The 22,753-nt window shown below is 41.4% G+C and overlaps 1 protein-coding gene and 1 non-coding gene across 2 annotated transcripts in view; one reads left to right on the top strand and one right to left on the bottom strand.

The window, feature by feature from the left end:
• The window catches only part of LIN7A (lin-7 homolog A, crumbs cell polarity complex component), a 158,512-nt gene that overhangs the window by 2,738 nt on the left and 133,021 nt on the right, over positions 1-22,753 (top strand). The gene's annotated exons all lie outside the window — the stretch shown is intronic.
• Positions 16,905-16,976, bottom strand: TRNAC-ACA (transfer RNA cysteine (anticodon ACA)). Its single transcript has one exon. It is a non-coding gene; the product is annotated as a tRNA-Cys (tRNA).

The raw sequence follows: 22,753 nt of genomic DNA, 5'->3' as shown, positions 1-22,753 counted from the left end.
TGACTTCCTCGCCCACCTCTTCCGGGTGTTCTTTGACGTGCTCTGAGGGCACCCACTACTTTGGCCTCATCGAAGCATTTCTCAAACTGTTGCATCTATCTCGTTTCGAACGGAACTCCCTGAGGGAAGGCACCATTTCTAAATTCATCTCTGTATTCTCAAAGCCTTCCATAGTCCCTGATCACAGTAGAAAATTTTTTAAAAAAAGTGTACGTGAATGAAAGGATTGCAACAACTTAAGCACTGTTAAAATACCGGGGTTTCATAGCGGACAGAAAAGTACAGCTCATAGATTCACAACATTTTAACCCTGGGAAGAAAGGCAGGGAACACAGGCCAATGATTCTTAAGCTTTCTTTCCTCCCGTGCTCTTGACAGATTTCCATCAGCAACCATAGCTCGCTGAGCTGTGATTATTGAGCAAGGAGGGTCATGGCAGGTGGGCGAAGGAGAGAAAGAGAAGAGGACGCCTTATAAAGCCCCCTTCCCAGGCATCTTATCAAGCAAACCTGAACACATATGTGTATTCTGCAGGTTCTTTTCTAGCATCTTCATTTTTCAAGTGAAAAACAGGAAAAGGAGCAACGATAAGAGATGTTTTCAAGGTTACTCTGCTAGTCAGTGGGAGATTTTATGCTAAAATCTAACATTTTTTGTTTGATGCCCTTTGGCATTATCCATGGATTCATCTGGAATCTTTAGGGCAGCAATTTTAAGCAATCAGATCACAGCTAGAGCTTGAAATTAAGATGGAACACCCCCAGAATTCCAAAGATATCATCTGAAAGTAAAGCTCAGTAGTCTGTGCTAGCTTCATGGATCTTGTCCAGGAAGCAAGCCTTTGCCAGAACCTGGTTGGCCCCTGAAAGGGCAGACAGGGTGGCTTCACATTTTCACTGCTCTGTATATCCTAAACTCTTTTCCTTCTGCAACTAAGACCTCAGATTAACTCTGTGGGGGCCTCTTGGTGGCTTTGGTCATAAGAAGTTCCTGTTCCCCCTTGTCCCTGTCCTTAGGATTACTTATTGAGTGCTTACAGCAAATCAGACCCTACTGTGGGATTGCTGCATATTGGTGAGCTAAACAGACTACCGCATGGTCTTCATGGTCGTTAGAATCTAAGCAGGGAAAGAGATTTAACACACACACACATGCTCATGTAAATCATTCATTCATTCATTGAATAAATATTCATTTATCACCTTCTGTATACAAGATGTTACAGGAATGCCAGAGACAAAGTTTCTGCTTCTATGGTCCTTAAGAATCTAGTCACGGAAACATAAGTAAGAAATTCATTCATTCCACAACTAAGCATTGAGTGTCAGCCTTTTGGAAAGCACTGTTTTAAGCAATGTGGTGGTCCTAATGAACAAAGTAGATAAAGGCTAATGGAGTTGACTTACCAATGAGAGCCACACACTGAAGACATAGGTATATGAGTGCTAGTGAGAAAAACTAAGACTGGATCAAAGAGAGGGATGTGGTGCTACTTGAAAGTTGATAGTCAAGAATTGGTGCCATGGATGGAGAGACCTGAGGAAAGTAAGGAAGCAAAATTGAAAGATGTCTGGAGGAATGTGCTCGAGAGAAGGACCTCACGCATGCGTCCTGGGAGCATCAAGAAAGTCAGTGTGAAAATGTGAGCACAGGGAAGAGGGGCAAAAAGCCCAAAGAAAACCCAGCAAAGGGTGTGTGAACTGGCCAGGGGCCAGATGATGTAATTTATAATTAGGATTGTAGGTTAGCTGAAAATATGATGCGCTCAGAAAACAATGAACATGACACAAAGATAGAGAATAATGAGGAAGGACCTAGTTAGATGGCTCACTGAGAAAGTAAAATCTAATCTGAGTTCTGATGTGTTAATAAGACCCTTAGGAAAAACATTATGAATAGAGTGAAGACTACATGAAAGAGCAGTTCCACATCTGCAACTTGGCCACCATCCCATGAGTACATCCATAACCAAGCAAATGACTGGAAAGAAAAACCACCAAGAAATAACAACACTAAGTATGTATTTGGAGTAGGCATTTGGTTATAAGCATACCGAGAAAATCTATAGAGCAACTGGTTGCTTCTTATTGCTAGACTAATGCTATGCTATGCTAAGTCACTTCAGTCGTGTCCCACTCTGTGCGACGCCATAGACGGCAGCCCACCAGGCTCCCCCGTCCCTGGGATTCTCCAGGCAAGAACACTGGAGTGGGTTGCCATTTCCTTCTCCAATGCATGAAAGTGAAAAGTGAAAGTGAAGTCACTCAGTCGTGTCCAACTCTTCACGACCCCATGGACTGCAGCCCACCAGGCTCCTCCGTCCAGGGGATTCTCCAGGCAAGACTACTGGAGTGGGATGCCATTGCCTTCTCCAAAGCACTGTATATTATAATTAGATTTTCAAAGATATCCTGAACATTATAGTGTGCATGTCACTATGTGTAGATTTACATGTGGAACCCAAGTGGTGATGAGATATATTCATTTTCAGTGTAATATTTTATATTAGACTGTGATGTAGAAAGTAGTAGCTGTGATTTACCCTTGTGGCAGAGAAGATGCTGATAATGAGATTAGTGTGAACAGTCTCTTCCAGAATATAAAATGTCCAGTGCAATTCCTACACCTTTGCCCAGATCTTAATCTCTACACCAGGAATGACCTTCAGCTAAAATCAAGGGAATAAAGCCATGTCCAATCCATGTACTTACTACCATTATAGCAAAGAACACAGGAATACTTCACTGTCTTAAAAACTGCATGGATTCAGGCGCTTTTCTGAAGTCCAGTAGCTCTAACTCTCCTTCACTTTCCAAGGTCAGAAAAGATAATATAATGGAATTCTTCAAAATTTTACTTCAGCTTATCTTTTTACCCTTATTTTTAAGCAGAATTTTTTTTTTAATCATGACTTATAAGGAAGTCTTTACATGACTTATAAAGAAGACTCACAAAATCAACTCTTGGAGAAAAATGGATAATTAAAATAATTTCCAAAAGTAATTGAAGTTGTGTAATATTTAATACTTGAGACCTTACTTATAACATGATCAATAGTTTACAGTCTGCATTTAGGCACCAGTATAAAATAAAATGCTGGTGTCACAGCCACCAAACTTTTCTGTGAGTTAAACTCAACTTGGATACCTTGCAAAAATGTAAATGTAAATCTTGATTTCTTGAATTCTACATTAAGTTGTAATCTAAAATGTTGATTAAACAAATTTTTATGTTTTTTCTTTAAGAAAATAAAACTTTTGCCCTTTAAAAACTCTAATAGAAAACCAAGAGCTTTTATTTTGTGGGTTTCAACCTTATGAAAAAGAAATGAGTGCAGAAGTTGACTGCAAATGAAAAGTGAGTGCCACACTTTTCATAAAATTTGCGATACATTAAACTTTTTGTCTCTTCCCTTTTCCTTTTCCAAGGCAAGCAGAGTTTATTACTTTGTGTATTTCCCAATTCAAGCCTTGGGCAACCTATAGCTTTTCTAATCAGCTGTATACACCAGTTTATATAAAATTTGTATTTGCCTGAAAATTCCTTTTGTTCACAGTCCAGTGGACTTTCCTGTTTTCTTTCTCTCTTTGTTTTTTATTTATTTAGTATGAGGAGAGATTAAGGAAGAAGGAAAGTAAAAATTAAACCAGTCTTTATGCTGTTTTAAGGTTGTATGCCCTGATAGTCGTGGTGGGGAGGACAGAAAGAGAGTTTAACTGTATTTTCTGACTCTTGTCCTAAAATATTTTTACAGGTATATTTTTACAGCCAGGTATATTTTAGTCTACAAACATTAAGTATTTGCATTCTTTCTCATGTTTTCCATAAGCTTCACTAATCACTTTAAATATATACTTGTATTGAATTTTCTTTGGAAATCAATATTCGAGTTTCTTTTTGCACTATGCTGCTGCTACTGCTAAGTCGCTTCAGTCGTGTCCGACTCTGTTCAGCCCCATAGAGGGCAGCCCACCAGGCTCCAATGTCCCTGGGATTCTCCAGGCGAGAACAATGGAGTGGGTTCCCATTTTTGCACTATACTTAGAGAATATTTTCCAGGAATCAGAATTGTGTCATATTCATCTTTTCTCTTTGTCTGATATGAAAAGTTGGAAAGAGAAGGAACCAAAACTTCTAAAAAGTCTTGATTATTGAAAAAGGTATTTTCCATTTCATGAGAGTTTTAGACACCACTTTAAAATTGAAATTGAAAAATTAAGGATTGAGCTTCCAGAAAAAGAAACAAAAATGTGGTGAATACCTTCTAGTTTCCTACGTCAGCCATCTAAGCTCTGAGCTGTATTTGATGCCCTCTGGTCATTTATGAAAGTAATGCTTTTGCTTTTGGAGTACTTTTTCAGAATTGCTAGGTAGAGTTTATCTATTTATTAGGGAATAGGAGAAGGCAATGGCACCCCACTCCAGTACTCTTGCCTGGAGAATCCCCTGGACAGAGGAGCCTGGTGGGCTGCATTCCATGGGGTTGCTAAGAGTCAGACACAACTGAGTGACTTCACTTTCACTTTTCACTTTTATGCATTGGAGAAGGAAATGGCAACCCTCTCCAGTGTTCTTGCCTGGAGAATCCCAGGGATGGGGGAGCCTGGTGGGCTGCCATCTATGGGGTCACACAGAGTTGGACACGACTGAAGGGACTTAGCAGCAGCAGCAGCAGAGAATATTTGGAGAGTAGTATCAAATTGGAAGATATATACTGAGTTTTAGGGGTGCTATTATAAGCTTTCTCTTGGAGAAAGCTCTTTACTTAGTTCTGACACCTGTCTGTTAGGATGCAGTCTTCATTAGATCAGAGACTATCCTGAATTTGTTTGCGTAGAGCTCAATGCATCATCTGGTACATGGTTGGTGCACTCTTCATATTGATTGAATAAATGGATGAATGAAATTGACTTAGTTGGACTAGCTATTTTAGAGTCATTCTTAATGCTTAAAAAAAAAAAAAAGCCTTCCAACCTGTAATAATATAAAAGTGGTAGCTACCATACTTAATCACTTTGCTGTGTGTGTGTGTGTGTGTGTGTGTGTGTGTGTGTGTAGCAGACCTAAATGTGGAATGCTCTCCAGGGCCAAGAAGGGATGTGAGTTGCCAGTGCTGAGGCTTGTAGCCCTACTTTCATTGCCTACATCCACCTGCCATCTTAAATTGTTAATTGAACCAGACAAGTTAATGCCAGAAGACAACTGAAAAGGTTAGAAAAAGACAGGACGAGCGCCAAGCAGAATCCACCTCTCCCCCAACCCCCAACCCCAAACACACACATAAACTATACTGCCTTATTTTTCTTTTAACCACAAATGGATGAGTGATAGAGCTATGTCCTGATAAACAAGTTAGAATGGCTTTAATTGGAAATCACTCTGGGTTGGCAAATGAAAATACAACCTTTAAATCATGTTGATCGCATCAATGTTACCAAAGGTAACTCTGATCTAGGTGACAGAGTTGTTTTTTATTCTCCGTAACTGAATTTTTGGACTTCCCTGGTGGCTCAGACAGTTAAAGCATTTGTCTACAATGTGGGAGACCTGGGTTTGATCCCTGGGTTGGGAAGATCCCCTGGAGAAGGAAATGGCAATCCACTCCAGGACTATTACCTGGGAAATCCCATGGACTGAGGAGCCTGGCAGGCTACAGCCCATGGGGTCACAAAGAGTCGGACTCAATTGAGAGACTTCACTTCTATTCAATGTGCTAGCTGAATTTGAAGATTTGCCTATTAAAAGTAAATATGCCCAAAGACTACTTGAAAAAAATTATGCTGAATTGAAACTTACACTGAAGTTATACTCAGATAGTATCTATCTTAGAAAACAAAGGCTTCTAAATTAAACTGGTGGTAAGTTCCTCTAGAAACACAGTAGCTATTTCAAGTCCAACTGCTTTTGCTGTTTTTGTTTACTTGCTTATTGTGGTGATAGTTAACGAAATTTCAGTGTGATCTTTTTTTTTTTTTTTTTTCCTATCCAAGAATCATCTTTCACCAAAAGAAGGGAAGGGGATAGAATAATGGGAATTACGAATGGCAATAATAGTTAAACTCAGGTTAGATGGACTTTAAATGAGTTAATATGTGCAAAATACTTAAAACAGGCCTGACACATGGGAACCATTTAACAATGATGGTTATTTTTTCTGAGTCCTCCAACTCCAGAAAGGCATCCCTTGATATCCGCAGGGCATTGGTTCCAGGACTGCCTGCAGATAACAAAATCCTTGGGTGCTCTAGTCCTGTATATAAAAAGGTGTGGTACAGTTGATCATTTGTATCCCTAGGCCCTTATGTTCTGCATTCCAAGATTCAAGCAACTCATCTGTGATTCAACCCAGCTGAATCCCCAGACGCTGAACCTCCAAATATGGAGGGTCATCTGTACTCCTGCCATACTGCCAGGAGGCAGGGCCTGATAAGGTTTGTTATCTTCAAGCATACGGTACCAAAAGGCAGTTGTTGTTCAGTTGCTGAGTCATTTCCTAATCTTTGTGACCCCATGGACTATAACACGCCCGGCTTCCCCATCCGTGGATGGTTCTCCATGCTATCTCCTGGAGTTTGTGCAAACTCATGTCCATTGAGTCAGTGATGCCATCCAGCCATCCCATCCTCTGTCACCCCTTTCTCCTCATGCCCTCAGTCTTTCCCAGCATCAAGGTCTTATTTACAATGAGTTGGCTCTTCTCATCAGGTGGCCAAGGTATTGGAGTTTCCGCTTCAGCATCAGTCCTTCCAATGAATATTCAGGGTTGATTTCCTTTAGGATTGACAGGTTTGATCTCCTCACTGTCCAAGGGACTCTCAAGAGTCTTCTTCAGTGCCATAGTTTTTCAAAAGCATCAATTCTTCAGCACTCAACCTTCTTTATGGTCCAACTCTCACATCTATATATGACTATTGGAAAAACCATAGCTTTGACTATATGGGCCTTTGTTGGAAAAGTGATGTCTCTGCTTTCTGATATGCTCCCTAGATTGTCACAGCTTTTCTTCCAAGGAGCAAGCATCTTTTCTTTCATGGCTGCAGTCACTGTCCACAGTGATTTTAAGAAAACAGTCTGTCACTGTTTCCATTTTTTCCCTATTTGCCATGAAGCGATGGGACTGGATGCCATGACCTTCGTTTTTTGAATGTTGAGTTTTAAGCCAGCTTTTTCACTTTCACCTTCATCAAGAAGCTCTTTAGTTCCTCTTCCCTTTCTGCCATAAGGGTGGTATCATCTACATTTCTGAGCTTATTGATATTTCTCCTGGCAATCTTGATTCCAGCTTGTGCTTCATCCAGCCCAGCATTTTGCATTTTGTACTCTGCATATAAGTTAAATAAGCAGGGTGACAATATACAGCCTTGACGTACTCCTTTTCCTATTTGGAACCAGTCTGTTGTTCCATGTCTGATTCTGACTCTCGCTTCTTGACCTGCATGCAGGTTTCTCAGGAGGCAGATAAGGTGGTCTGGTATTTCCATCTCTTTAACAGTTTTCCACAGTTTGTTGTGATCCACGCAGTTAAAGGCTTTAGTGTGAAGTGGTGGATGTTTTTCTGGAATTTTCTTGCTTTTTATATGATCCAACAGATGTTGCCAATTTGATCTCTGGTTCCTCTGCCTCATCTGAATCCAGCTTGTACATCTGGACGTTCTCAGTTCACATATTGTTGAAGCCTAGCCTAAAGGATTTTGAGTATTACCTTGCTAGCATGGGAAATGAATACAGCTGTATGGTGGTTTGTACATTTTTTGGCATTGCCCTTCTTTGGGATTGGAATGAAAACTGACCTTTTCCAGTCCTGTGGTCACTGCTGAGTTTTCCAAATTTGCTGGCATATTGCGTGCAACACTTTCACAGCATCATCTTTTAAGATTTGAAACAGCTCAGCTGGTATTCTAGCACCTCCACTATTTTTGCTCGTAGTGATGCTCCCTAAGGCCCACTTGACTGCACACTCCACGATGTCTGACTCTAGGTGAGTGAACACACCATCGTGGTTGTCTGGGTCATTAAGACTCTTTTGCACAGTACTCCTGTGTAGTCTTGCCACCTCTTCTTAATCTCTTCTACTTCTGTTAGGTCCTTACCATTTCTTTCCTTTATTGTACCTGTTTTTGCATGAAATGTTCCCTTTGTATCTCTAATTTTCTTGAAGAGACAACTAGTCTTTCCCATTCCATTGTTTTGCTTATTTCTTTGCATTATTCACTTAAGAGGCAAAGACCATGTTTATTTTGGTATTCTGTAGAAGCAAGAAGCACTGGGAGATGCCTGGAGGTAAAAATAAAAAGTTTCCTGTACAATTACTAATTTTTCAGCTACCTCTTTCCCCCAATCACTTCTTTTTTGATGCTTCTGTAACATTATTTTTTCATAACTGTACTACACAATATAGAAAAATTTCATTTACATTACTGTCACCCTAGCAGCATAAGTTATTTATATTCATCTTTGTGTATGCATTGCCTATCACAGTGCCTGAAAGATAAGTGCTCAAAGGTGTGCTGAATAAATTATTATTTTTTTCATTCAAGTACCGCCTAGCTTCAGGGGATAAACCTAGGTAAGTTACCAAAGGATACAAGATGACAGAATTTTTATTCAGGAAAAAATTTCCTGCATTTATTCTGTTTAAAATTAGAACAGGTGCCTTCCGGGAATTCATGAACATCCTATTACTGGATTACTGGAAAAGTACAGGCAAAAGTTGAATGACAAATTGGAAAAGTTGTTATAGATGGACTTTTAAGATTCAGTAATTGTTAAGGACATGGACCAGAATTATTGTAGATGTGTGGGGGTTTTATTTTATTCTATTTATCTTCAGATATCAAAAGAAGAGTAACATGGATGGACTGTGAGATCCTCATACTGACTGACGTCAGTCAGATAGAGAAGTATCGTTGGACATCCCTTATATGATGAAACTCAAAAGAAATTAAACAAATGCACTTATTTACAAAACAAAAACAGATTCACAGACTCAGAGAACAAACTTATGGTTTCCAGGGGAGAAGAGTGGGATGAAGGGATAGTTAGGAAGTTTGGGATGGACAGGTATGCAGTGCTGTGTTTAAAACGGATAACCAACAAGGCCCTACTGTATAGCCCATGAAGCTCTGCTCAGTAGTATGTGACAGCCTGGATGGGAGGGGACTTTGGAGGAGAATGGATGTATGTACATGTATGGGCGCGTCCCTTTGCTGTTCACCTGAACCTATCAACACATTGTTTATCAGCTGTACTCCAATCGGCTATTTTTAAAAAGCTAAAAATAAATAATTAAACAGTTGACTGTGGAATATGTAACCAAGAGTGACTCTCTGACTCTTGTTTAGTGCTGTTTAATTGTGAAGCATCCCATGATGCTGAGAGAGGCATACAGGCGCCAGTCAGGGGCGTGAGCGCTAGATCCGGACATCTGGGTCCAAATCCTGCCTATACCTGCCTGCCCCTTCCTTTGCTCTGTAACCTTAGCCTGTTAAAATCTTCTCTCTTTCCTTTACTTTTCATCTATGAAGTTGCAAATAATAGTAGTGTCTTCCTCCTAAATTTACTGTAAAATGAGAAAATGTATTTAAGTGCTTAGACCACCACCAATTCAAACTATTAAATAAGCTGCTCAACACTGATAGATTATTCCCCACCCCCTTCTCCCCAGGGCATGGATTTTTCCCAGTGCAATAAATGTAAAGTGCACAAGCTTCAGATTTAGACACATATGGATTTGAATTGCAGTTCTGCCACTTACTATCTGTGGGAGTTTAGAATACTGCTTACTCTCTCCACATTCTATTTCTCTCATCCTTAATATAGTGATCGTGATGCCCACTTTGTATGGTGATGCATTCCTTCGGTTCTTCCCTCGCTTAGCCATGCAAGACAGAAGAATCTGGCACGTGCCAGTGAGTCCAAGGCTAGGGGTAGAGTGTACAGCCCAGGGAATACAGACATTATCAGGTAATTTATGATACCATAGTTTGAGTATTTTAGCAACAGCTCAGACATGTTGAGTATTTACTTCATGCCAGGCATTGTGCTTAGAGGTTTTCATATTTCATTTCAATTAGGCCTGAAAACAAATCTCTGGTGTCGGTACTATTAGTATTTTGAAGACGTAGGAATTGAGGCAGAAAGAAGCTAAATAAAGGGATTGGAACTCAGGCTGGTTGATATTGAGGCCTTGAGCTTAACGACTATGCTGTACTGTGGAGAGCAAGTGCTCGGGTCTATAACAGGGTCTGTAAGAAGCCTTGGGGAACTTGAACTTGTAAGGCATGGCAGGCACAGAGGTGCTTGCAGAGGCTTCAGAGAGCAGACAGACGGGTAGGAGGTACCACCAGGAGAGTCCGTTGTCCAGACAGAAGGGAAACTCAAAGCTTACAGGAGGGACATAATACTAATGTTGGTAAAGACTAATTGTGATATATTTTAAAAGTCTAGCATAATTACTTGAAAAGAGCAGGTGTTTCATACATGGTTGTGCTTACTATTAATCATGTTTAGTACTTTCTTAGTACAAAAGATGAGAATGCCAATATATGAAATTATAAGAAAGTACTAGCCACATTCTGGTCCTTCTTTCCATGCTGTGTCAACGAACCAAGACATCACGACTGTGACATTCGGATTTTCTTTCAGTGATCTGTCATGCATAGGTGAAACTTCTTCACAGACTTGGAGTGTTGACAGGCTCACAGAGGGAGCTGAAAAAGTGATAACAGGGCCCCAGGTCCCTTTCCGTACAATCTTTTCCTTTAAGTGGAACAAGTCCAGCACAACCTGACTTTTCAGGCACAAAAAGAAAAATTGTGACTTCTTTTTCTTCCTTCAAGATTGGCTTTAAATATCCTGAAGGGTATAAACACACTATGCTTACCCATGACCATTAAACTAAATGCCTTGGGGTTTTAACATGTGTTTCAGTGGCCCAAGCTATGCCGTATTTGTCTAGCACCTAAGCAAACCTCCTGTGAGGTAACTGAAAATTACTCCCTTAGGCCAAAATTGTTCATTTTTAAACCATTTTCCACCTGAAAATACAGGATTTATTTCCTTCTTTTTTCTGGGTACAGCAAATGTTCTCTGGAAAATGAAGTTTTTGTAAAAATATAGTGGAAGATAAAATAAGTAAAGCAGTACACCAGGAATGATGCGATTTTATTTGCATGGCTCAAAGGGGAATTCTGCATCCCACCAGCTTTTCAGACTTGTTTCAGTCTGTTGAGGTTGACAGATACACACCTCTGGATAAATAAGGTATTCTGGATGATACAGACACTCATTTCTTCTTATGACTTACATTTTCTAAGTATTGACAGTTTGGCATCCAAATGATAACTTCGTGTAGCAAAATATTAAGATTGTATATGCTATGGGCTGCAGGCTTTTGTCTCTCCCTTTCTCATTCGTATGTTGAAGTCCTAAGCCCCAGTATAGTTTGGAGGTGGCACCTTTAGGCAATAATTAGGGCTAGATGAGGTCATGAGGGTGGGGGTCATGATGATACTGTTGTTGTTCAGTTGCCAGGTTTCGCGTCCAACTCTTTGTGACTCCATGGACTGTAGCACACCAGACTCCTCTGTCTTCCACTGTCTCCCAGAGTTTGATCAAATTCAAGTCCATTGAGTCAGTGATACTATCTAACCACGTCTAGAGTGCTAGGGCTCTCCCTGTCCTTGCTGTGTGAGTGTGTATACATCTAGGAGGCAGATGGCTGCAAGCTGGGAAGGGATTCTCACCAGAAGCTGAATTTGCTGGCACCTTGATCTTGAACTCCCCAGCCTCCAGAACTGTGAGAAAAAAAAGGTCTGTGTTTTAAGCCACCTAGGCTATGGTAGTTTGTTATAGCAATTTAGGCTAAGACATTGTAACACTCATCACATGATCTTGGCCTCAACAATACTCTATCCTAAGTAGCTGAATAAATTAGCAGTGGGTGGGATTTCTTTGGAAGGAATGATGCTAAAGCTGAAACTCCAGTACTTTGGCCACCTCATGAGAAGAGTTGACTCACTGGAAAAGACTCTGATGCTGGGAGGGATTGGGGGCAGGAGGAGAAGGGGACGACAGAGGATGAGATTGGCTGGATGGCATCACTGACTCGATGGACGTGAGTCTGAGTGAACTCTGGGAGTTGGTGATGGACAGGGAGGCCTGGCGTGCTGGGATTCATGGGGTCGCAAAAAGTCGGATACGACTGAGCGACTGAACTGAACTAAACTGAAGATTAGCTGTACACAGATATACACTGAAGTATGCATAATTTCCTGCTTAGTTTTATCCCCCCCCCCCACTCAGTGGGTTTAGAAATCTTTGTCTTGGGACTTCCCTCGCAGGCCAGTAGTTAGGACTTGAGCTTCCAGCACAGGGGATGCAGGTTCGATTCCTTGTTGGGGAACTAAGATCCCACATGCCACACAGAACAGCCAAAAAGAAAGAAATCTTTGTCTTACAAGTTCTAACATGTTTTCAAAGCTTCTTTTCTTGGATTGTTCTCCATTGTTTTCAAATACATTGAATTATTTGAATACATTTAATTATTTTTTTCTTACAGGTTTCTCTTGGGTATCTTTCAAGGTGAAATTTTCTGTTTGTAAATTATGCCTTTTCCAAATGTAAAGAAGCTGTAACTAAGCATGTTACATTCAAATAGTATTTTGCTGATCTAACATTTACCATAAGCCTTTGCTTATTTTGGGCTTCCCTAATAGCTCAGTTGGTAAAGAATCCGCCTGTAATGCAGGAGACTCCGGTTCAGTTTCTGGGTCAGGAAGATCTGCTGGAAAAGGGATAGGCTACCCACTCCAGTATTCTTGGGCTTCCTTTGTGGCTCAGATGGTAAAGAATCTGCCCACAATGTGGAAGACCTGGGTTCTATACCTGGGTTGGGAAGATCCCCTGGAGAAGGGAAGGGCTTTTTGCTGTAAGTCTTTCTTTTAATGTTGGGGGGTAGAGTTGACAGTATGTGTCTTTAACTTGTCACAGCCTTCCTTAATATACTTCCGGCTGCTTCCTCTTGGCTTTTATGCTATTGCTATTTCTGTGCCATAAAAGCAAAAGTCAATGCTACTAATCGTGCTTTGAGCCAGGGCTTGGTTATAGACCCCAAACCAAATTCAGCCTGTGAGCTAAAAACGATTTCTTTTTTACATTATTTTAAAATGGTTGGAAATATAAAAAATAAAAATATTTTGTGACACGTGACCGTTGTATTAAATTTAGATCTCCATGTTTATAAGTAAAGTTTTATTGGAACACAGCCATGCTCATTCATTTGTCTATGGCTGCTTTCCAGCGACAGGGGCAGAGTTGAATAGTTGCAACAGAGACCATTCGGTCTGTAAAGCTACTACTATTTACTCTCAGGCTCTTTACAGACAATGCCTGCCAACCTTTCAGAGCATTAAAGAAACAGGAAAGAGAGAATGGCTTTTATGTTTGCATTCCGTTTAACCATTTGAGTTGCTTGACCCTCAGCTTGCAGTCTTCCTTGTACACAGTGTCCCAGATGGTTCTTGCTCTTTGCTCTCTCCAATCCCCCAGAGGTAGACTACTGTTGCTCGATTCTTGGTACTTGCTAGTCTGGTAAGGGGGTGGAGGGGACAAAGGAGGTTCTCTGTTGTCCCAGCCTGGCCTTGGTCTCAGGACGACCCTGTTCCTGAGTTTCAGGAATGGGCTTTCTCAGTGATCCTGTCTCTCCCTGGCCTACCAGACTAAACCTTTCCCTCATCCTTGGAGGGTCTTGGTGGGAGAGTTCCCTGTCCCTTCTTCAGTGGTAGAGGACTGCTTGTAATACCGGTATAAGATCGCAGAGTTAGCACTCTTTCCTGCCTCCCTCTCACTCCACCCTGGGGTGGGTGCATGTATGCATGCTCAGCTGTGTCCAACTCCTTGAGACCCCATGAACTATAGCCTGCCAGGCTCCTCTGTCCATGGGATTTCCCAGGCAAGAATACTGGAGTATACTGGGGGAGTACTGCCATTTCCTCCTCCAGGGGATCTTCCCAACCCAGGGATCGGACTGAATATCCTGCATTGGCAGGAGGATTCTTTATCACTGAGACACCTGGGAAGCCCCCACCTTAGGGTAGAAGTGTTTTCTGTCTCCTAGCTGTAATGGGTTTTTACTTTTACTCCAACTGTGATCCATTCTTTCTCATCAGCTCCTAGTAAACGTTTGTGAAAAAAGCATGTGAGAGACTTCCCTGGTGGTCCAATGTTTGAGATTTTGCCTTCCAAAGTGGGGGAGGGGGGGTTGCCAGTTTGATCCCTGGTCAGGGACCTAAGATCCCACATGCCTCACAGCCAAAAAACCAAAATATAAAATAGAAATATTATTGTAACAAATTCAATAAAGACTTGAAAAATGCCCCACATTAAAAAAAAAAAAAATCTTGAAAAAAAGGTCTGGAACTATTTGCCACTCCCAGGGGTTTTATATTGTCATATTAGCTCATGTTTGGACTTTCCTCAATCAGCTAAACATTTTAGCTAATTCTCTTTCCCCACTTGTATGGCACCTAGTGTCTCTCCTGCCATGCTCTGTGAGCCTGGCTCACCTTCCCTCTCCGCTTGGATGGGTTTATAGAAACCTTTTACTCTTCAGTTCAGTTCAGTTCAGTTCAGTCTCTCAGTCGTGTCTGACTCTTTGCGACCCCATGAATCGCAGCACGCCAGGCCTCCCTGTCCATCACCAACTCCCGGAGTTCACTCAGACTCACGTCCATCGAGTCAGTGACTATTACTGTTGTGCAAAGTTAACTCATCCTTATGTGAGCTGTAATTCACACTAACCTAACTGAGTAAGAAAGTGTATTCCCAGTTGGGGAGACAGACTTTGAAAGCATTTTTGCAGCCTGGTTAATATTTGGTATTTATTTGCACATCTGAGCAACTATTTGGTTAGGCAGACTGTCTTTATGTTGTTGCTCACATTTCAAATTAAAGTTCTATTTAGGGACTAATTTGGGTGAATCCGTAGTATGGCAGACTGAGCTAACACAGAACCTCTCCCATTACAAACATCAAGATGTGCCAGATAAAAATCTAACAATTAAAAAACTCTCTATAGTTTGGACTGCAAGTGAGAAAGCGTAATCTCCAGGTGCCAGGAATGAAAGGGGAAGCGAAGGCTGGAAAGGCAGTGATATCGAGCTGACATCTTGGCAGATGAGGACAGAGGGAGATGAAGTGGATGCCAAGTGGTCACAGACTGAGAAATAAGCCCCATGGCTAGGGACAAGGCAGGTACTGGAGGGAATATGTTAAATTTTCATTATACCCATACCCTAAACTGTATTACTTAGCTTGGAGTCTGAATATATACCACTGAGTTAGTTCAGAACACTTTCTCTCACGGAACTTAGATAAAATTAATCTAAGCCTAGGACAGATTAGAGGAAGTAAAATGAAAGCACTCTTAAGAAACATCCAGTTACACTGCTTTCACAAAGAAGAAATAATCCCTGCCAAATGGGAGCTCACAAATAAACATTAGAAACAAATGAGGAGTAGGAGTGAGTCAGTGCTGACAAGTCAGGGGGTGAGTAAGTTCTGTGTTTTGTGCAGAAGGAACAGAAATTCATAGAGAAGAATGAGAAATATAGGAGAAATCAGAAAGAGACCATAAACATATTCATAATGATTTAAAAGTGCACTCTAAAAAATAGAACTTATAAGGAAAGAACATGACACTGAAAAATAGTAAGTATGCTGAGAGAAGACTTTTAAAAAATAAAATGACATTAAATTATATTAAAGTTTTGAAAAACTTGAGAACTTCCTTTATGAGACCATTTAAACAATTTACATATAGGAAAATTAGCCCTGTTTTGCTTTATCTGATACTATCGCCTTATATTAGAAATGACTGTGGAACCTGAATGGAAGTTATTGTTGGTTAAGTATCAAAACAGCCAGGAACTGGGGGTAAGCTTTATGTTTAGTTTTGATTTTCTGAAATGTGAAAGTGATCATGTCACTCTTTGCATTAAACTCTTTGGTGGCTTATCATTTTCCAACATTTTAAATATATCTTAATATGTTCTTGATTTTATGAACTGACCATATGCCAAAGTAATTTGTGTATGGCTTTTCCTTTTTGCTATATATGTCCCAAATGCCTAGAACACAGCCTGGCACATTGCAGGTGTTTAATGAATGTTTGTTGAATAACCAAACTCAGAGTCTTAGCATTGTTCTCTTTGTGGGGAGAAACTTTCCCTTCTTCTTCCTCCCTTTTCTTGGCAAATTCCTACTTGTCTTTTTAGCATTTGGGTTTCAGATTCCGCAAAGAGTCTTTTCTTGTTCTCTAAGACTAGTTTGGTTCCCTCTGTTTTATGCTTCCTTAGCAGTTTATGGCCCTTTTGTGTGTGTGTGTTCAGTCGCTCAGTTGTGTCTAACTCATTGTGGCCCCATGGGCTGTAGCCTTTCAGGCTCCTCTGTCCATGGGCTTTTCCAGGCAAGAATACTGGAGTGGGTTGCCATTTCCTACTCCAGGGGATCTTCCCGACCCAGGAATTGAACCTGCGTCTATTGCATCTCCTGCATTGGCAGGAGGATTCTTTACATTTGAGGTATCTGGCGAGCCCTTCTTTTGTAAATTCAATCAGATACTCACTCCAGTATTTCTTGAGTGCCTACTAAGCCTTAACTCCTGTTCTAGGTCCTGGGGATACAGCAGTAAACAGACGTAATTTCAGCTGTCGTGAAGCATATATTCTAGTGAGGTGAGGGTGGAGGGCGGACAAGACAAACGAGTACACCGTGAAGAGTGAAGTCGCTCAGTCGTGTCCGACTCTTTGCGACCCCACGGACTGTAGCCTACCAGCCTCCTCCGTCCGTGGGATTCTCCAGGCAAGAGTACTGGAGTGGGTTGCCGTTTGCTTCTCCAGGAGATCTTCCCAACCCAGGGATCGAACCTGGGTCTCCTGCATTGTAGGCAGACGCTTTACCATCTGAGCCACCAGGGAAGCTCAATACTTTCTATAATTTTAAGTCATCTGAAGAAACATAGGGCAAGGAAAGTAGGGGTAGATCCGGCGAAGTCCTCCTGCATTAGATATTAGTAAATAAGGAGTTTTCCCTGAGGATAAATGGAGAAAAGTAGCCCAGGGGAAACGGCAAGGGTAAAGGCCTTGAATGAATAATGTTCTGAAAGTATCTTAGGAAAAGCACTGAGGCCTGGTATGCCTGGAGCAGAGTCAACAACGGGAAGGGTAGAAGGCGATGAAGATAAAGAGACTTTCGGGTCTCCAGTTTTTTTTTGGGGGGGGGGGGGGGGGGGGGGGGGTGAGAGGGCTTCCCTGGCGGCTCAGATGTAAAGAATCTGCCTGTAATGCAAGAGGCCTGGGTTCCATCTTGGGGTGGGAAAGATGCGCTGGAGGAGGAAATGGCAACCCACTCCAGGGCTGGCGAGTCACAGCCCATGGGGTCGCAAAGAGTCGGACACGACTGAGCACGAACTCGCACTCGGACAAGTGGGGTCGTTTTACTTGTCACAGTTACGTCTGAGGCGGGCAGGGCGGAGGGGGGAGGCGCAGGTTGTGGCTTCTGCGTGGGGAGTCCTCGGAAAGCCAGCTGTAGCTCCAGGAGCAGCCGCGAGGCGGCGCCAGGCCGCTCCCGGAAGTGCGGCCCGAGGCTGGGAGCCGGGATTCTCGGCGCCGGCAGGCCTAGCCTCCCGGCCGGTGGGCCCGCGCACAGACTAGAGGGGCTTCGCATCGGTCTGGGGTCCCGGGCCCAGCCTGATGGCGCCCATTTTTTTGAGGAACAGTTTGGTTGGCCCAGCCCAGCCCAGCCCCCGCGGCAGAAGGTCTGCACGCAGCAGTTTCCAGAGCTGCCAGCGCGGTCGGGGCAGGGTCCCAGGCCGCCCGGTCAGCACGCAGGTGCTGTAGGTAACCCGCCGCCATGCGGGGGGACTGCGGCCGCGGAGGGCCGTCTGGGCCTCAGGTTAGACTGTGGCGTGGACGAGCTCCGGAGCCAGCGCTGCAGGTAGGCCACGGGCCCTCGGCCCCGAGGAGCCTGAGGGAGGCCACGGGCCCTCGGCCCCGAGGAGCCTGAGGGAGGCCACGGGCCCTCGGCCCAGCGGAGCCTGAGCGAGGCCACGGGACCTCCGCCCAGCGGAGCCTGAGGGAGGCCACGGGCCCTCAGCCCAGCGGAGCCTGACGCCTACTGTTTTGAGGACTTTGACTTTTATTCTTAAAATGATAAAGCTACAGGTGGTAGGGTTTTTAGTTTGAACGGGCTCTCGCAGCTGTGTTGACAGTAGGGGTAAAAGACAGGGAGATTAGAAAGTAATTGAAAGAATCCGTGCATATCAAAGATGAAGGGGGTTCAGATCTGGGTAGTAACAGGAAAGGTAGTGATAAGTGGTCAAATTCTGGACTTGCTAGGAAGACTTAGCCAGTAGGATTTGATGAAGGCTTGATTGAGTATAAGGTGTAGGAGAAACAGCGCGGTTAATAGAGAATCAGGTGTTTGGTTTGAGAATCAGACAAGATGCCATTTCACCTGAGATTGAAAAGACTCTGACGGGAAGGGGTTACAACGTCCAGGAGAAATACCAAGTTTGGACTTGCAGAGATATCTATTAGACACTCCAGTGGAGAGTTTGAATTGGCAGATGTATAGAAAACTCTGGAGCTCAAGAGAAGAGGCCAGGATGGAGATGCAAATATGAGAATTATCAACATAGAAATGGTATTTCACCTTAAGAATCCCAGGGACGGGGGAGCCTGGTGGGCTGCTGTCTATGGGGTCACACAGAATCGGACACAACTGAAGTGACTTAGCAGCAGCAGCAGCAGATGGTATTTAAAGCTGTCTGGGGACCGTCTGGTCAAGGCTATCGTTTTTCCAGTAGTCATGTATGGATGTGAGAGTTGGACTATAGAGAAAGCTGAGCACCAAAGAATTGATGCTTTTGAGTGTGGTATTGGAGAAGACTCTTGAGAGTCCCTTGGACTGCAAGGAGATCTAACCAGTACATCCTAAAGGAACTCAGTCCTGAATATTCATTGGAAGGACTGATGTTGAAGCTTAAATTCCAATACTTTGGCCACCTGACGTGAAGAACTGACTCATTTGAAAAGACCCTGATGCTGTGAAAGATTGAAGGCGGGAGGAGAAGGGGCCAACAGAGGATGAGATGGTTGGATGGCATCACCGACTCAGTGGACATGAGTTTGAGTAAGCTTCAGGAGTTGGTGATGGACCGGGAAGCCTGGTGTGCTGTAGTCCATGGGGTCACAAAGAGTTGGACACGACTGAGCAACTGAACTGAAAGCCATATGGAGGATGCAAAGATGTGATGTTTGATGACTCAGCTCTGGGTAATTATAACACTTAAAGGTTGAGAAGATGTGGAAGCACCAGCCAGGGAGGAAAACTAGAGAGAGGTGATCAGAAGCCAAGTAAATGAAATCTTTTAAGAAGATGGAAAGATTTATCTATGTGAAATGGTATTAATAACAGGTGAAGTAAGACATTGTCTGAGAATTGACCATTGTGGTTAGCAGTGTGAAGGTCACTGATGGTCCTGACACTTGTTTGAAATAGTGGTTGAAATAGTGGTAAAAGCTTCATTGGTATTGGCTCAAGAGAGAATAAGAAGAGAGATGTTAGTGACAGTATGGACAACTTTTTTGGATAACTTTTGCTTTCAGAGAAATAGTATAGTAGTAGCTAAGAGGAGATAAAATACTCAGCATATCTGGAACTCCTGTGTCTGTAAGAATAGTAAGAACTACACTGATAACAACTGCGTCTATCTTATTGACTGCTTTTTGCCTGGTACCTATGCCCGACCAAAAGCAAATATACAACGAATTATTTCTTGAATAATAAGTACCATTTCTGTTAAAATTGTAAAATTGTAAGGTTTAGAAGTATTTTCAGGAGATGTTACTTTTTTTAAGTTGGATAAGAATATGTCTTTTGACACTGGTTAAGAAATGAAGTGATCACAGATAATGTGATCGTTCCACATCTACTTAACCAATTTCTCATCTGGCTTAGTTAATGCTAAACACCACATACCACCTTTATTTTAGGAAAACAGTGCAATAATGACAAATTAATTTGCTAAAAATATTTAGTGCAGGTAACTTTATCTAGAGTATAGTTTTTGAATCATGGAGACAAGAAAGGAAATATATTTTTAGCATAGTAGAGAAACCATTAAGTCTTTAAAAGAGATGTTCATAGTATCAGAGTTGTGTGTGAAAGGCTGATTCATTGCTAAATGATGCTACACATTTATTTGATGAAACACATTTATTTGGTTTGAAGATAAGCAGTTATAGTACAATAGATTCTAGGCTTGACATACAGTGAACTACAGAGATGAGTGAAGTCATGAAAGATACGATTAAACATGTAGGTTGCAGTGAGAGGCGCTTAGCTTTGTTTGATGGGTAATCTAGAGCAAGGAAAATTTTTAAAAAATTTTTAAACTTTTGAGCAGGGAAGTGAAATCATCTGAGCTGTGTATTTATTGGTTTGAAAATTGGCTGAAAGATTTAATATATGGGGAAGATGAATGCTTTACAAACATAACTCGGGAAGATTTTATTGGATGCTCTTTGAAAAACTTTGCATGGTAAAATGAATTAGGAAATATTGGGTTTCCCAAACATCAGGCTAAAACAAACTTGAAAGATGTTTCTTTGATGTGTAGCCTTTAAGATACTTTGTGAATCTACAAGTTGTATGGAATATGCAGATCATGGAACTCTATTCCAGGAACCCTGTTATTCTTTGAAACAGTTTGACAATTTTGGACTGTCATCGTATTGCCGTTGTAATCTGAATGAACTTACATGAATTTGACAAGGAGTTTTGAGAATGGAAAGGAAGGAAGAGATAATGATAGGCATGCCTTATTGACTAATAGGTGGTGAAAATGGGAGAGGAAAAAGTCAAGGGAAAATGTGGGTCCACAGCTTTGATGAGCTTAGCTTAGCACCTAGTGAACTTTAAGATGCTGGAAGACAACCAAGAGTAAATTAGGGTTCTTCTCCCCCAAGAATACTTTTATTGTCTAAAATCATTTCATGATTGTAATGAAAAAGCGTAGCAATACACTATGCAGCACACTTGAAACGGATATAATATTGTAAATCAACAATTAAATTAGGGCTTTAACCTGGAAGGCTTGGTTGAAGGCTGGAAACAAGTTTTAGGAGCGCAGATACCATGTAGCGTACAGTGCATGAGGATAATCTTGAAATGATTAGAGCATGAATTAGGGATACTGAAGAAGTATAGCTGCAGGTTTTCTTTCTTTTTTTTTTTCAGAAAAATAATGTGGGGTACAGCAGAAGACTAGTTTTAGAAAAAACGCAGCCGCAAGTACTTGAAAGTAAGCATCATTTTCAGTATTTAGACTGAGATATAAAAAGGTAACCTATGTAAAATCTATTTTCATTCTTAGCGTTTTAATTCCCCCATGTCAGTAAAGTGTGATGCTTCTTTCAGAACTCCTGAAGGATGTCAGTTAAAATCCCCTGCATACTTGGGTAGTCGGTGTATAGTGATAAGCTGGAAATTCCTCACTTTTTCAGCTTTGTCATCTGTCCATTATGTCCATATAAGGAGTACTCTCCTAGGTTTATGACTCCTTTCCTTGACGTGCTCACAGGTCTGCCTTTTGGTCTGCCTCCTTGTGAACCTCTGCTCTCAAAGAAACACTTATTCTCTAGAACTATGCTGTTGGTACTTACAATTTATAGAATGGTTGTGAAAGGCTGAAAAAGTATCAGAAATAAAACCTTTAAAAACTCAGAAAATTGAGATTAAATAAAATACAACACAGTATGTCCTTTGTTGTATTAATATCCTCTGCATAATTGCATCTCCCTGCATTTATGTTCAGAAGGAGGTGCACATAGCAAAACATGGAGATGCATTTTCAAGGTCAGAGTGTGGAGTTTGGAAGAAAAATATGGAGCAGACGGTAAGCTCATAGGAAAATTAAGTCAGCCAGCTCTCCCCAGATGGTCATCTTTATACTTTTTTTTTTTTTTTGTAGTTTGCGAATTAGGCACCTGTGTTTTCTTCAACTCACTCTGTGCCATGTGAATTCTTACATTTGACATTTTAATTGCAAATAAAAACAATAAGTTCTGATTTTTTCCACCAAAACGGCTGTATTTTTTCTCTTGAAATGAAATAACACTTATTCATATTTTGGAATTCCTAAAATGCTTATTTGAATTTTACAGTTTATTGCCTGGTATGATAGTGGTTCAACTCAAAGGATTTCTTTTTGCACTTCTCAGGACAGTGGCTTGAGTAACTTTTAAGAACTGTTCAACTGTGTGTGTGTGTGTGTATATATATATACATATTTTTTTTTTCCTGTAGAATGTATTTTTAAAGGAAATCTATGGTTCATGATAAAAATAGCTGTACTGATTTCATATCTAATTTAGTTTAAAATGTTCCTGGATTGTGACAGTCTGATGTTAAGTACATCATCTAATCCCATATATAAGAAGAACATAATGCCTTTAAATACACAATGATTTTCAGGTAAACAATATGTTTTTCTCAGCCACTGCTTTCAGACTTCTGTGGCATTTGAACTGGCATTCTGTTATTGAAATGTCAGATAAAAATAGTAACGTACCTCTATCCAAGCTTAATAAACCTACACAATTTCCTCTTTCTTTTGCTTCATTTATATGCAGTAATAAGTGTTGACATTGAGATGCATGTAGGAGAAAAGGATTCCTAAGAGAGACATGTG

This window comes from Ovis aries, chromosome 3 (genome assembly GCF_016772045.2).
Source record: "Ovis aries strain OAR_USU_Benz2616 breed Rambouillet chromosome 3, ARS-UI_Ramb_v3.0, whole genome shotgun sequence".
NCBI lineage: Eukaryota > Metazoa > Chordata > Mammalia > Artiodactyla > Bovidae > Ovis > Ovis aries.
The sequence above is the reverse complement of the archived record's forward strand: the minus strand, read 5'-3'. Positions and strand labels throughout refer to the sequence as shown.